The sequence below is a fragment of the Mirounga leonina genome, unplaced genomic scaffold, assembly GCF_011800145.1.
Source record: "Mirounga leonina isolate KUSES-001 unplaced genomic scaffold, KU_Mleo_1.0 Mir_173, whole genome shotgun sequence".
Lineage (NCBI taxonomy): Eukaryota > Metazoa > Chordata > Mammalia > Carnivora > Phocidae > Mirounga > Mirounga leonina.
The window spans coordinates 33,115,589-33,130,155 of NW_023270447.1; the positions used below are offsets into that span (position 1 = coordinate 33,115,589).

General features: G+C 38.9%; 1 protein-coding gene across 1 annotated transcript in view; it reads left to right on the plus strand.

Annotated features, from left to right (window-relative positions):
• The window catches only part of CRYZ (crystallin zeta), an 80,609-nt gene extending 67,006 nt beyond the window's left edge, over window positions 1–13,603 (plus strand). Inside the window, exons 9-10 of the transcript XR_004681639.1 lie at window positions 10,957–11,050; window positions 13,516–13,603. The gene's annotated coding sequence lies outside the window, so the exon portion shown is untranslated. The remainder of the gene's footprint in view (window positions 1–10,956; window positions 11,051–13,515) is intronic.
• The last annotated feature ends 964 nt before the right edge of the window (window positions 13,604–14,567 follow it).

Below are 14,567 nucleotides of genomic sequence, written 5' to 3' on the forward strand. Positions count from 1 at the left end.
AACACTGCAAAACTATCTCGCCAGCAGTCAGCACAGTTGGAGACTAGTTTTGTTTTTACTAGTCACTTCAAACCATCATATTAAGGCTATAAATAAAATAATATTATGGTTCTCATCTGTCTACATCGTTGGGATAAGCTGAGAGAAATTGTAAATCAATATTTAGCATAATTGCTAAGATCTGGCAGGTTTGGATACAAATAAAAAGAATGAAGAATATAATATAAAATCATTTATATAATATTAGTTCAATCACCCTCTATAAAGTGGCAGGCAGCAGAGACTCATGGGCTAATTTGAGTTGGCAAAGAATTTTCTTATAAAGGGTTGGAAAATAATTGACCCTTATGTCAATTACTCTTCTGTATTGGTCTTTCTTCAAGTTTCCTCAAAAGGTTTTTCTTTTTTTCCTGCCTCCCTAGGAACTTTTCTTTCAATGCAATTTTGTATCACACTGCAAAAGCATTTATTTGACAAAATCAAAACAACAAAACTAACATTGTCAGCATGATCCTCCACACTGAGCACTCTGAATTTTTTTAAAAAAGCCAAAATATGTAAAGCATGCTTTTGAACCTCTTTTGGCATAAACTACTTTCAGTTATTATCCTGAAGCAGAAGAGAGGTTATGATCCTTACACATGGATTTTTTTTTAAAGGATCTATATCAAGGAATTGGACCAGTATATTTTGTTTACATTAACTGATTTATAATCTCATTCATTCGACAAATATTGGTGAAGTGTTTACTGTAGATATGGCACCACTGTACAACTTGTGAGAGGGATACACGGAGGGATCTTATATGAATCTAAAGGGAGTGATCAAACATGATAAAAGAAATTCTGGTGCAAGGTAGCGAGACAAGGGCCCAAGGAAGGGGAAAGGTACAATTCTATGGGAATTCCTGTGACATTCTGGCATCTTCTTTTTGAGTCCTTGGGTCTGAGTTTACTGATGAGCTTTGCCTACTTTTATAACCTCAGTGTCCTGAATGTAAAATGAGAGAGTTGATTAGACCTCATGTGGTCATTTCTATAATCCCGTGGATCCAGGTAAATACATTTCCAGACCAGTAAACTTAGATCATCCCCTTCAGGAAGCAGTCACAGCATTTGACTTCATGGTGACAATTGCAAAAAAGAAAATTGAATTCACCAGGGTCATGCACCTTGTAAGGGGTAGAATTAGGATTTGACCTCAAGCCTTCTAGCCCCAAATCTCATCCTTTTCTATCTTATCAAATTTACTGTGGGCTGAAGTATTTGATATAGATTTATTTGCCTTAAATAACTACAGGAAAATCATTGCACCTATTAGGAGTTAAGGTGTCTATTCTTAAATTTTCTCACTCTTAAATGACAGATGTGCAGTTTTCAGTGATGGGAAGCTACATAGTTTATTTTTTCTTTATTTTTCTGGTTATTTGTGCTGCTCTCAGTTATTTTATTTGGAGAAGTTGTTCCCATTTAGATTTTATTAACTTCTTTGCTAAGAATCTTGCTGAGATTCAAAATCTTAGTTTTAGTTGGTTGACTTGAGTATGATGAGTTTCCTCATAGAGCTAAAATTCTGTGGATTCTTACAAATCTTTTTGATGGACAGTGAGAAAGGCATATAAGTCAGGAGGTAGAGCTCCATTGCTTGTGAATTGTAACATAATGGCAATCAAACCACAATATCCTATGATTTGTTTAACTTGCTTTCCCAATACAAGGACTTGATAAGTGAGTTGCAGAAACATTTCATCTGGTTGTCATTGCTTGGCAGTGGAGGTTTGATGTAGGCCCTCCTTGAACACTGTCAAACTCTACAAATTGCAGATTTAGTGACCTCTGAAATGCAAAGCACCTCTCGATTAGGCTCTTCATCTTCAGTAATAAAACTGTGCTCATTCACCTAAGTCTCATTTGATTTTGTTGAGCATAAAATGATGTAATCAGTTTTCCAGATTGGTAGCTGAGTTGAACCTTTCCATTTGTGGCAATGTAAAGAGATATCGTGCATAACATTTCTTGATTGAAATGCTACTGAAAATGTCAATGTATTTGCTAGAGTCCTCATGTTCTTTTTGTTGGGGATAGGAGATGGTTGAATGGATATATGAGCCCCTTTGGTCAAATACTGCATATAGAAGATGAATTTCTGGATAAAACTATGTAAGGCATACTTCTGTAGGTTGACTCATATAATCAATCAATTTTATTTAATAGCTCCTGTGATGTATTTTGCTACTTACTTTTGAAATTAGTTAGTGGTGTGCTGGTAAACTGGCTTTCCAGAAAGAAAAAAAGCCCTGATTCATAGTGTTTGTTAGTTTCTGTGGTGTAAATACTCCCACAATGGCCAATTTCAAGCTAACAATGGCTTGCAAAACTCTGAAAATTTTAAGTTATTTCATTAGAGCCAATGGGAGCCTGCTCCAACACTCCACAGTTATTACTTTTAAAATATAGTTTTGTATGCTTTCTAATTGTTTTATGTGTAAAATCTTTCTCTCTAACCTCATTCTGAGGCTTTTAATGGTAGGGAACCTGCCATATTCTTTCCTCTTCCCCAGATATATCTATGTATGGCAGTAATTAAGCATGCGTAGTAACCTATTACATCAATACTAAGATGATTTTCTTACATTTTAACATTACTAAACTCATCCATGCTTACATCAGTGGCATGCTATGGTGTATTGGCAAAATCTTCTTCTTTCTTAGTGTTTCATATAATCATTATTTGAATTTAATGAAATATGTTCAGTGCTGATTAATCCCTGGCAACCATCATTCAGTATTTCTATTAGTTCATTTAAAAAAAAAAATCCACATAAAAGTGAGATTGCATGGTATGTCTTTCTTCTGACTTATTTAACTTAGCATAATGCCCTAAAATCTATCCATGTTATTGTCACGTTTCACACGAATGCAATTACATCCTGTGGGCAAATCTGTCTTTTCACATATTACATTCACCTAAAGAAGTTATCTCTCGGAGAGCCTGGGTGGCTCAGTCGTTGAGTGTCTGCCTTCAGCTCGGGTCATGGTCCCGGGGTTCTGGGATCAAGCCCCGCATCGGGCTCCCTGCTCGGCGGGAGGCCTGCTTCTCCCTCTCCCACTCCCCCTGCTTGTGTTCCCTCTCTTGCTGTCTCTCTCTCTCTCTCTGTCAAATAAATAAATAAAATCTTAAAAAAAAAAAGTTCTCTCTCTGTTATCCTTATGAGAAAAATCTATTGTTTGAATATATTGGTTCCTCAGTGTACCTCCTGTTCTTTTGTCTTACTGCTCACATTTGGCATAGGAGCTCACGTCAAAGCTTAGGATCCAATTTATTTTGTATATCCTAGTATGGTGTCAAGAACTACCTTCCTCCATCTGGGAAGTGTCCCTTTTGAAAGTGAGGATCACTGGCATGATTGAACATGGTCATTGGACAATATATATTACTACCATAGCATTCAACATCCAGTCTTTCTGCTCCCTGGCATCTGGCATATAAGAAAAGCCTTGTGGGCGCCTGGGTGGCTCAGTTGGTTAAGCGACTGCCTTCAGCTCAGGTCATGATCCTGGAGTCCTGGGATCGAGTCCCGCATCGGGCTCCCTGCTCGGCAGGGAGTCTGCTTCTCCCTCTGACCCTTCCCCCTCTCATGTGCTCTCTGTCTCTCTCATTCTCTCTGTCTCAAATAAATAAATAAAATCTTAAAAAAAAAAAAAAAAAAAGAAAAGCCTTGTGATAGGCAGAATAATGGCCCCTCAAAGAAGTCCGTCCATGTCTTAGTCCTCAGAACATGTGAATATGTTAATTTACATGGCAGGGGGAAATTAAGTTTGCACATGGAATTAAGGTTGCTAATCAGCTGGCCCTAAAATAAAATGGGGGGAACCTCTAGAATGTGGAAAAGATCCTTCCTTAGAGTCTCCAGAAAGAATGTAGCCCTGATGACACCTTGAATTTAGTCTAGTGAGACACATTTTGAACTTCTGACCTCCAGAAGTATAAGACAATAAATTTGTGTTAAGTACTAATGTGTGGTACTTTGGTACAGCAACAATAATAAACTAGTGCAAGCTTCATTAATTCAGACGGGCAAAGTCACAATTTGATCTAAATAAAACTGGCTGTGTCAAAATTATTCTTTATGTTCTCTCTGAACAAGTTTGCTGAGGAAATTTGTATCATAAAGCAGATTGCAGAAATATGTATTAGAGAATAAGATAATTTAAAGAGGGACGCCTGGGTGGCTCAGTCGGTTAAGCGTCTGCCTTCGGCTCAGGTCATGATCCCAGGGTCCTGGGATCGAGTCCCGCATCGGGCTCCCTGCTCTGCGGGGAGCCTGCTTCTCCCTCTGCCTCTGTCTCTCTCTCTCTCTCTGTCTCTCATGAATAAATAAATAAAATCTTTAAAAAAAAAGATAATTTAAAGATTTCAGAGTATTGTTTTTATGCTAATGAAATGGCTAATTACAAATGGAAGTATGTATTTGTTAATTTTGTCTACAAGTATTTTCATTTAAATTTTTTCTATTTCTGTATTGGGGAATTTATGGAATTAGATTTTCCTGTGAATATTTCATGATTCTTATTTTTCTGACATCATACTTAGCATCCTGGTCCCCACCTTAGCAAGCCCTGGTGAGTGGTGTTTCACTGTGATTTGGCAAATATTATCAGGAACAAGTTTTGGGTTGTGTGATCTTTAGCAAGTGACTTAAACTAAGGCTCGTTTTCCTTATCCACAAAATGGACACAAGTATGCCTTCCGTTACGGACCACATGCCTGTGTCCTCCTTAGATTCATATGTTGAAACCACAGTCCCCAGTACAATGATATTTGGAGCTGGTGCTTTTGGGAGATAGGTGATGAGGATGGAGTCCTCATGATGGGATCGGTGCCCTTACAAGAAGAGATGAAAGAGAGCTTGCCTTTCTGTCTGCTCTGTGCCACGTGAGAATACAAAGAAAAGATGGGTATTCATCAGCCAGGAAGAGGGCCTCACCCAGAGCCTTGACCGTGCCAGCACGTCCACCTCAGACTTCCAGCCCCCAGAACTGCGAGAAATAAGTAGCTGTTGTTTAAGCCACTCAGTCCATTTGGTGACAGAGCCTCAACAGACGAAGATAGAAATTGGTACCGAGACGTGGAATGCTGCTATAGCAAATACGTAAAAACGTGGAAGCGGATTTGGACCTGGTAATGGGGTAGTGACTGGAAAAGTTTTGAGGTCCAAAAGCTTTTTTCCAGCTTTATTGAGCTAGAATTGGCATATAGCATTGTGTAAGTTTAAGGTGTACGATGTGATGATTTGATGTATGTTTATATTGCAAAATGATTACCACAATAAGGTTCCTTAACACATTCATCACCTCACATAATTGCTTTTTTTTTAAAGATCTAATGTCTTAGCAACTTCCAAGTATATAATACAACATTGTTAACTATAGTCACCATGCTGTATATTAGGTCTGCAGAACTTACTCATCTTGTAACTGGAAATTTGTACCCTGTCACCAACATTTCTTCATTTCTCCTGCCTTCAATCCCTGGCAACCATCATTCAGTATTTCTATTAGTTCATTAAAAAAAAAAAATCCACATAAAAGTGAGATTGCCTGGTATTTGTCTTTCTTCTGACTTATTTAACTTAGTATAATGCCCTAAAATCTATCCATGTTATTGCAATTGGCAGGATTTCCTTTCTTTCATGCTGAATAATATTCCATTGCATATATATTCACCACATTTTCTTTATCCATTTATCCATTGATGGACACAGATTGTTTCCGTGGCTTGGCTATTATGAATAATGCTGCAGTGAACATGCGGCTGCACATATCTCTTCAAGATCATGATTTCATTTCTTTTGGATGTATTTCCAGAAGTGGGATTGCTGGAATTCTATTTTTAGTTTTTTGAGAAACCTCCATATTGTTTTCCATAGTGGCTGCACCAATTTACACTCCCACCCATAGCACACAAGAGATCCCTCTTCTCCACATTCTCACCAATACTTCCTCTTACCTTTTTGAGAATAGCCATCTTAACAGATGTGAGGTGATACCTCGTTGTGGTTTTGATTTTCATTTCCCTGATGATTAGTTGAATGTCCCTTCACATACCTGTTGGCCATTTGTATGCTTTTGGGGAAAAAAAAAAGTATATTCAGGTCTGCTCATTTTTAATTGGATTATTGTTATTGTTATTATTGTTTGCTATTGAGTTGTATGAGTTCCTTATATACTTTGGATATTAACCCCATATCAGACATACGGTTTGCAAATATTTTCTTGTGAAGGGATTTTCCTGTGATTCTGGTGAGAGCTCAAAAAAGAAAAGGGAGCTGGAGAGAAAGCTTCCTTCGTCTTAGAGAACACATAAATAATCATGGACAGAACATTGGTAGAAATACGGATGGTGAAGGCCATTCCGATGAGGTCTGAGATGGAAATGAGAAACAAGTTATTGGAAACTGGAGGAAAAGCGATCCTTGTTATAAAGTGGCAAAGAACTTGGCCGCGTTGTATTCACGTTCTAATGTTTTGTGGAAGGTAGAACAATCGAGGTATAGTTAAGTCACTTGCTCTCAGATATGGAGCCAGTAATGCTGAAGCCAGGATTGAACTGCAGCTGGAGTCTTAACCACTACATCCCTCTCTCCCACCAAGGGTAGACAGTGTGGGGACGGGCAGTTCTGGGAGAGGGGTTAGGTTCAAGAATGCTGAGGCCAGAAGAAATTCTTCTATCACTGTGATCATGAAGTGTTACCTTAATCAGGCTTTTCTATGACTGCCTCACATTAAATGATAATCTTGTTTTAGAGCTTTTCCATTTTAGGAAGATGGAAGAGCTGTAATAGCTTTCATTCCAGGGGCCTAAAAAAAATCAAATGAGACTGTGTATGTGGAGGTGCTTTGTAATCTGCTAATGGGATGGGGATAATATACTTCTTGCCCAGCTTACAGCACAGTATCTGACATGGAGACACTTAAAACACTCATTATCTATTTGTGAATGAATCAGCCTATGACACAGGAAGAAATGAAGTATGCCCACATGCTCTCTCACACACACACACACACACACACTGTATGTACACTAGATTGGGAACTCTGTGGGTTCAGTGTCTGTGCCCTCTCTGAATCCCCAGCATCTTACAGAATGCCCTGAAAGGAGTCAGTGCTCAGTAAATGCTTGTGATTAATAATATTATAGTGCTTGTCTTTTCAGATGGGGTTTTTATGGGATAGATTCTCTTTGGGGGCAGATGGAGGGATTGATAGGAATCACCGACTTTATTACTTCAGAGCCCCATTTAGATATTCTACACAGTGGGAGGCAGGGGTCTGAGGGTTAAGTGTTGAAGGACTGCAGCTGGGAAGGCAGCACTCCCAGGGACTCAGCAGCCTGCTCCTCCAGTCCCTCCGCACTGCAGGAATGTGGGTGTGTATCACAGTGGAGGAAACAGGACCCATCATTGCTTTGTTTCCTGGGGGGGCTCTCTTCCCTGGTGCATTGAGCCAGATAGTGGGTTGTTCTCCACCCAGTGGCCAGAGGGTTGGTAAGTAGTCTTGTCCATCAGATAATGAAGCCAATGAGTTAGGCCTGTTTTGGCATTTAGCTGTGGGACTTGGTGTGAACAGCATGGCCTTTGAATGATAGGGTCACAGTGGCCTGGTAATTGCTGTGATCAGTGCAGTTGTTGATCCTAGGGACCGCAGCAGGGGAGGATCATGGGACTGGGTAGGAGGACCAGAAGTCCAGCTTTGACCAGAGATGCAGAGTGACTTACAAAGGGAGTGGAGTGCTGCAGGTGCAACACAATCATCAAGTTCAGGTGAGGTGACCTCATCTGGCCCAGGGCTCTGCTGAGTGCAAGAAAGAAAAGAAAAGGGTGTGTGTGTTGGGGAAACAGTGGCAGTGAATGGAGAGGACAAAGGCAGAAACATCAGAAAAGCTCTACTAATCTAAATTTGTGGCCGGGTCAGTAAAGCTCTTATAATTGAGCAAGTGCAAAGGGAGGCTACCAACCCATACCAAGCACACAGGAAGAGAAGCAGAACAGAGAGCATCAGACAGACTACGGTTGTGGCTGAGACCCACGATTACTACTATCTCCCTGTGGAGGAGGCCTCATGGTCAGAACGAGGGTGACATTTATATGTATACAATAGAAATGTTTGCACTGACTGCTAATGTAGTCCCATCAGGCTCCTGTAACAGAATACCATTGACGGGGTGGCTTAAACAACAGAAATTTATTTCTCACAGTTCTGGAGGATGGGAAGTCCGATATCAAGGTGCCAGCAGATTCAGTGTCTTGAGAGCCGCTTCCTGGTTCATACATGGCTGTTTTCTAGCTATATCCTCCTATGGTGAAAGGGTCAAGGGAGCTCTCTGGGGTCTCTTTTATAAGGGCACTAATCTCATTCATGAGGGCTCCTCCCTCTGACCCTATCACCTTCCGAAGCCCCCACCTCCTAATACCATCACATTGGGGGGTAGGATTTTAACATATGAATTTTAGGGGGAAGCAAACATTCACTCCATAACAACAGTTTTACTAATTCTGTATATAACTTACTCTAGTACAATTTCTTGTTATCAAACAGTTTGTTAATCTAAAGTTTCAGTTAAAAAAATTAGGCACTGCTGAAAAAGAAATTACTGACCCCGGATGGACCCAGCTAGTTATTTTTCAGCATTTCTACCAAGGCCAGGTATATGATATCAAGGAAGGAATTGCTTTACAAATAGCATCCCAACCAGGGACTCTCAATCTTTCCTAAACAGGGAAAGGTGAGAAAGCTGATGTGTTTAAAGGTTTCAACTCCACCGGACCTTTCGGTAAGACTGTAGGTACTTCATGGACATTGTGGACACATACTCATTTAGTACGAGCCTGGGGGAGCAGAATTCGGATGAGGTGGTGCCAAAACTGGCTAAGCATTATTCTTAGGACCTAAATATTGAAAAAGTTACGAATTCTGAATGAAATAAGGGGATTATTTTCAGCCAGTAGGGAAGTTAATGTTACCCTAACTTTTTGACCCTATTTCATTTAATCAGGGTTTTAGCACTCACAGCTATTCCAAAACTATTGATTTTTTTTAAAACTTGAGCCTGAAAAACAGACAAAAGACTATAGATGATATCTGTCTAATGATTTATCTTAAGAATCTGTGAACTGTGGAATCATGATTGTTAGGACCGAGAGACACCTGCTCACCTTTCTGAAATGAGTTGCTGAAAAGATATTCTGAGATTCAGAAAGGGTAAGGGATACAGTGTTGACCTTTTGGAGACAGGAAACCTTTGATGAACTATAGGACACCAAGACAGTTCATTTAAAAGATGGTTTCAAAGCATTATCTGGGGCTGGTTTCGTATGTGCATTACTGAAGCCCTTGGGTTGTCTTTTTACATAAACCCCGTGAAATAATGGCTTCTCATGTGGCATCTTGGCTTCTGGGCTTTGTAACTGCTTTCAGTGTCTTCTGTGGACAAAATTAAACTTTCCTTACCATTTGACAGCATATAACTTTCCTAGATGGGCGTTAAGGAGAAAAGAGACAGGAAAAGGTCACCGATACCATCTCCATGTAATTAAGGCAGCTAAATAAAATTGTCACTAATGACATTTACTTGACTGTATCATATGAGTCCCTGCTCTGGCCTCCAAATAAGTTAAGGATCAACTGCTCGTAATATGTACAGATTGTAAATCTTTGTTGCAGGTAATAAGGTATACATTTTTTTTTAAGATAGCCTTATTTTAGGGCTGTGTTTAGGCTTGTGAATTCTCCCTCTTTGCCTCTTTCTCTCTACCTGTCTCTGTCTCTCTCTTCATCTCTCTATATATACATATGCATGTATCTACACTCACATTTATGTATATGGATGAACTTACGTGCCTAACTGTATACATACATGTAAATGTGCATATGCATTTGTAAGGTAATAATAAGCAGTGGAGGGTAAGTTAAAACTTAGAAAAAAATAGCTTCAAATTTTGATTTATAGACTCAGATTGACCACTTACCAAGGTATAAGATGTACTCAAGGAACCGATTTGTTTTCTTTTAACTCTTAAAATAAAAGACCCTAAAAATCAACAGTAATCTATGAATTTTGGCGGGGAGGGTGGGGAGTTCTGGATGTGGAATTCATGAATTGTGTGGAGATATATATATGGAAGTTAAGACTTCTAAGCTGCTGAGCTTAAACTTAGAAGTTTATACCAGCAAGAATGAGTCCCAAACAAAATTGTGTTTTCCCCTATAGAACACATCATTATTTGGGTACACAATAAATAATTCCATAGGGATACTAAGAATAACACAAGATCCTGGCCTTCCAATCTTATGTGACATGTAATGTAAGTAACTCAAGGTTTTAGGGTGGGGGAGTGGAAGGTAACACAGAGCATCCAGTTTGCCCTGGGGAAAGTTTGCTGGGAGAAGAGATGATTGTGGATCACGGGTCGTATCCACTAGCTAAGGGTCAGAGAGAGGCCTTGGCAGTAGAGGGACCGTGTGTTGTGTTCTGAAGACATGAAAGAATATGTTGAGGAAGTGCGTGTAAGTTTGCTGCTGGAATTTAGCGTGAAACAGGAGGCTGAAGAGCCCAAATTTCCCATCAGGCTTCCTCTGAGAAGACTTTCCTGACAGCCGGAGTTGGTAGTCTCCTTCTCTGTGTCCCCAGGAGTTTTGCTATTTCTATTGTTGGATTTTTCACACCCAATTTAATTGTTCATGTCTGATTTCCATACTTGTCTGCAAAATAAACAATGTCAGGACTGTCTCCCAGTTCTTATCTTAAAACCTGGAAAACAGTAAGTGCTCAATACCTGTTTACTGATCTGGAGGAGTGAATGATTATGCACAGTTTGGGGATGAGAGAGTCAAGAATCACCTTGGCTATCAGGCAGCACTTCATAAAAACGTAAATGGTTTCATTTTTCTCTTCCAGATTGCTTGCAGCATATAATAGTCTTACCGACAAACACCTGACTGGATATTTTAACAACACAAGGATAAGGCGGCATCTCTTAAGATCAGGGCTGGTAAGATTTGGTTTCCTTCCCACCTGCCCTCTTGTTTCGTTAAATCCAGTAGTTCTCGCTCCCTTTTCTGGTTTTCTCTTTGAGCTAATCAGGGACATCACCCCCCTCCCCCTCATTTTAGAAAAATTACTACTTTTCCAGAGCTCTGATTTATCTTTTTGAAGCTGTGTTTCAAAAGGTAGGAAGAGAGGTCACAGTGACCACTAAGGCTACTTATAAATTATTGAGAAAAAACCCTAGAGCTTCCAATAGCATATTTTACTTGTTTATTCATTCATTTATTCAACACATATTTATTGAACACATCGTATGAACAAGGAACTGTTAGGGATTAAGCATAGAGAAGACTTTACTGTCTTCAGGAAAAAATACTATTTTTAATAATCACAGAATATGGTGTGCAAGACATGAACAGTTCAAAATTTCCCCTTGAATTTTAAAAACCTGTTTCATTTCCCAGATTGTTTATTGGTAACATGAGTGTCTTTCCTTAGCTCTAAAACTCTCATTTCCACAGGATTTCCATTTTTCTAAATGTATTTAATGTGAAAACCTTTTAAAAATACTATAGTTGTCCATTGAAAGAAATGGGCGTGGTTACAGAAAGTGTAAGTAACGATTTTAGCTGTTTACCTTCTTAAAACACAGTGGATTTCCTTAACTATTGTTGCCATGGTGTTGAAAGGATTATGCATTGCGTTTCTAATTGTTGTTTATGTGCTTGGCACTCTGGTTGGGTAGATCTCAAGAGAGCTTGCTTTTTGTCTCCTGGGGCTTTGTTATCAGACAGACCTGGCTGAAACCTGGGTCTACCATTTACAAGTCGTAGACTCTTGAGCAATTCATGTACTTCACTTTCTCAGCTCCAGTTCCTTAGTTGTAAAATGAAGACAATGATACCCAGCCCTCAGGATTGTTGTGGCAATAAGAGATGTGTAATAAATGCTTGTTGCAATTATTGTGGTGACTATTAACATTACTTCTTTGGATAACAGTCTTGCGAGCTTTATGTATAAATGGGAAGGACTTTGTATTTACTCATCAACATCATTAACAAGCATTTATTGGACATTGGTTATGTGCATGACAACTCACATAAGGAAGATTTCTCTAGAACGGTGGTTCAAATACAGTTCCTGACTCAGCAGTGTTCAGCATCATTTGGGAACTTGTTAGAAAATGCAAATTTTAGAGCCTCACCCCAGACCTATTGAGTCAGAAGCTGTGGGGCGTGGCCCACCAATCTGTTTTTTTTTTTCAACTTGTTTTCTGATTCTGGTGCAGGCTCAAGTTTAAGAACTCCTGCCCTGTAGGAGCTTCCAGTCTAGTTGGGGAGATCCGATCTCCCAGAGGGGAGAGGACAATGACACCTGTTAACTGGGGAGGGGGTCACAGTACAGGATGCTCTCAACATTTTTTCTCTGTTGGAAACAAATGGCATGATATCCCATGGACAACACATTTCAAAGACTGTAACTGAGTTATTTGTGATTGGAAACACTTTCTAGAAGCATACCCCTTTCTTCCGTTGGGGGAAAAAAAAGATATATATATAAAAATATCATCTGTATCCAGTCACTTGTAACACAACTCTCCTTGGTCTCTGAGCTCCAATACATTGCCACAACAGTGTTATAAAATTAGTTATCAAAATCAAGAAATATGTGGGCTTGGATCAGACCTGAAGGAGCAGGGCATAATTAAGTGGAAAGGAAGAAGATGAACAATCCAAGAAGGATAGCACCCTCTGTTTACAGAAAATACAGAAAAATACAACAAATATGCCCTTAGGAAGGAGTAAGAGAAAAGAAAAACAAGTAAATAAAAAACAGAAACTACCACTCCTGGCATTTTCAATGATACCAATTGAAATCAGTCTGGAATATTTTATATCTGCAGCACTGCATAATCTAAAAAAAATCTGAATCAGGACAAATTAAATTACATTCTGGGTTGGAGAGTGGAAGGAGAAAAAGCAGTGTGAAATAAATTAATGAAACCAATTACTTTTAAGACAAACTGATGAGCACCTCTGTAGCTTACATGTTTTGCCCCTCAGAGTTATTTCCTGTAAGATCATCAGTCTTGTGATCACTGCTCCTATTCATTGTTTCAAGGTAACACCCTACCTCCTCTTCCCAAATGTGTTCAAAAAAAAAGAAATGAAAGGAACACCTGGGTTCCATCAAGGAGACATTGTGACTCTAATGAAAACCTTGTTTTAAACGTCAAGTGCACCACCTGTGTGTGTTTTCTCAATGATGGGTATATGGGACTGATTTTTTTTCCTTATGAAATATTCATTAAAAGTGAACATTTATCAGCCATAGTAGTGGACTCTCTCATGCTTAGAAGATAGCGCTACTCTCTCTGTGTCTCTCTGTCGCTCTCTCTCTCCCTTTTTGATAACGAACAATACATTTTCTGATTTGTATTTCCATGTATGTTTTATTTATTCATGACAGATCACAAGAAGTGGAAGAATACTTTCTGAAAAAGAATACAAGCTAAATATCATGAAGAGGGATCACCAAAAATATATCCGGGATTGCCTAGCTCAGGCTATTTTCCATAAGGTTCTAGATATGGAGGTAAAGTATTTACATTTTCTTTATAACAGATATTTTCTAATATGACAATTAATACTCCCATACCCAGAAGCGGAGGCATTCCTCCTGTATTTCATGAAAAATGAATGGAACAAGGTACCCTGAAAAATACTCTACATCTCTCTAGGTAACAAGGAGCCGAGAGACTGAAGTAAGCTTTTCTCCATTTCAGTTAGGGAAAAATATGGACATCATTATATATTTTGTGGTATTTAACAAATGTAGATTTTTAATCCATAATGGCTACTCTAAAACATACCAGCCCTCACCATCTGTACCTCAATTTCCATTTGCTAAAAAAAAAAGTGACATCTGTTTAAATATCAGTAATTCCACTGCCATGAATTATTTCAGATTTGTTATTCTTTTAAGGTTCTGAAGCTGAGCCGTATGCTAAATTTCAGGGAAGAGGCATTGAAACATCTGCTGTCCTTCCTACTTTAGGCCACATTGGTCAGCATAGATTCATAAACTAAAGCATCAACAACTTTTTTTTTCAAGTCTGACATGGCATTTTTAGTAGGATATCTAGCTAACTTGATAAATTATTTTATCCTTGCTCCATGGAACCTATAGTTTCAAGCATCAACACCATTTTAATCTCCTTGAAAAAGCATGTCACTTCCTGGCTTGGCCATACAGCAGTAAATCAGAGAACTTGGCTGATAAAATCATTGACCTGTAAGTGCAGTAAACATTTATGAACAACTGTAGAATCACGAGTAAACCAATACTAAGCGGAGCGCCACTGAAAATATTTATTATTATGCTACCATTATATTGAGCAAGTGCTGCGTTAAAATAAGATATGATCTGTTAATTTAGGAATTCATTTTATGCTTTATATCATGTGCATGAATTATATGGAATCATTGTTTATGGTCCCCAAATTCTCTTGCTTATAAAAG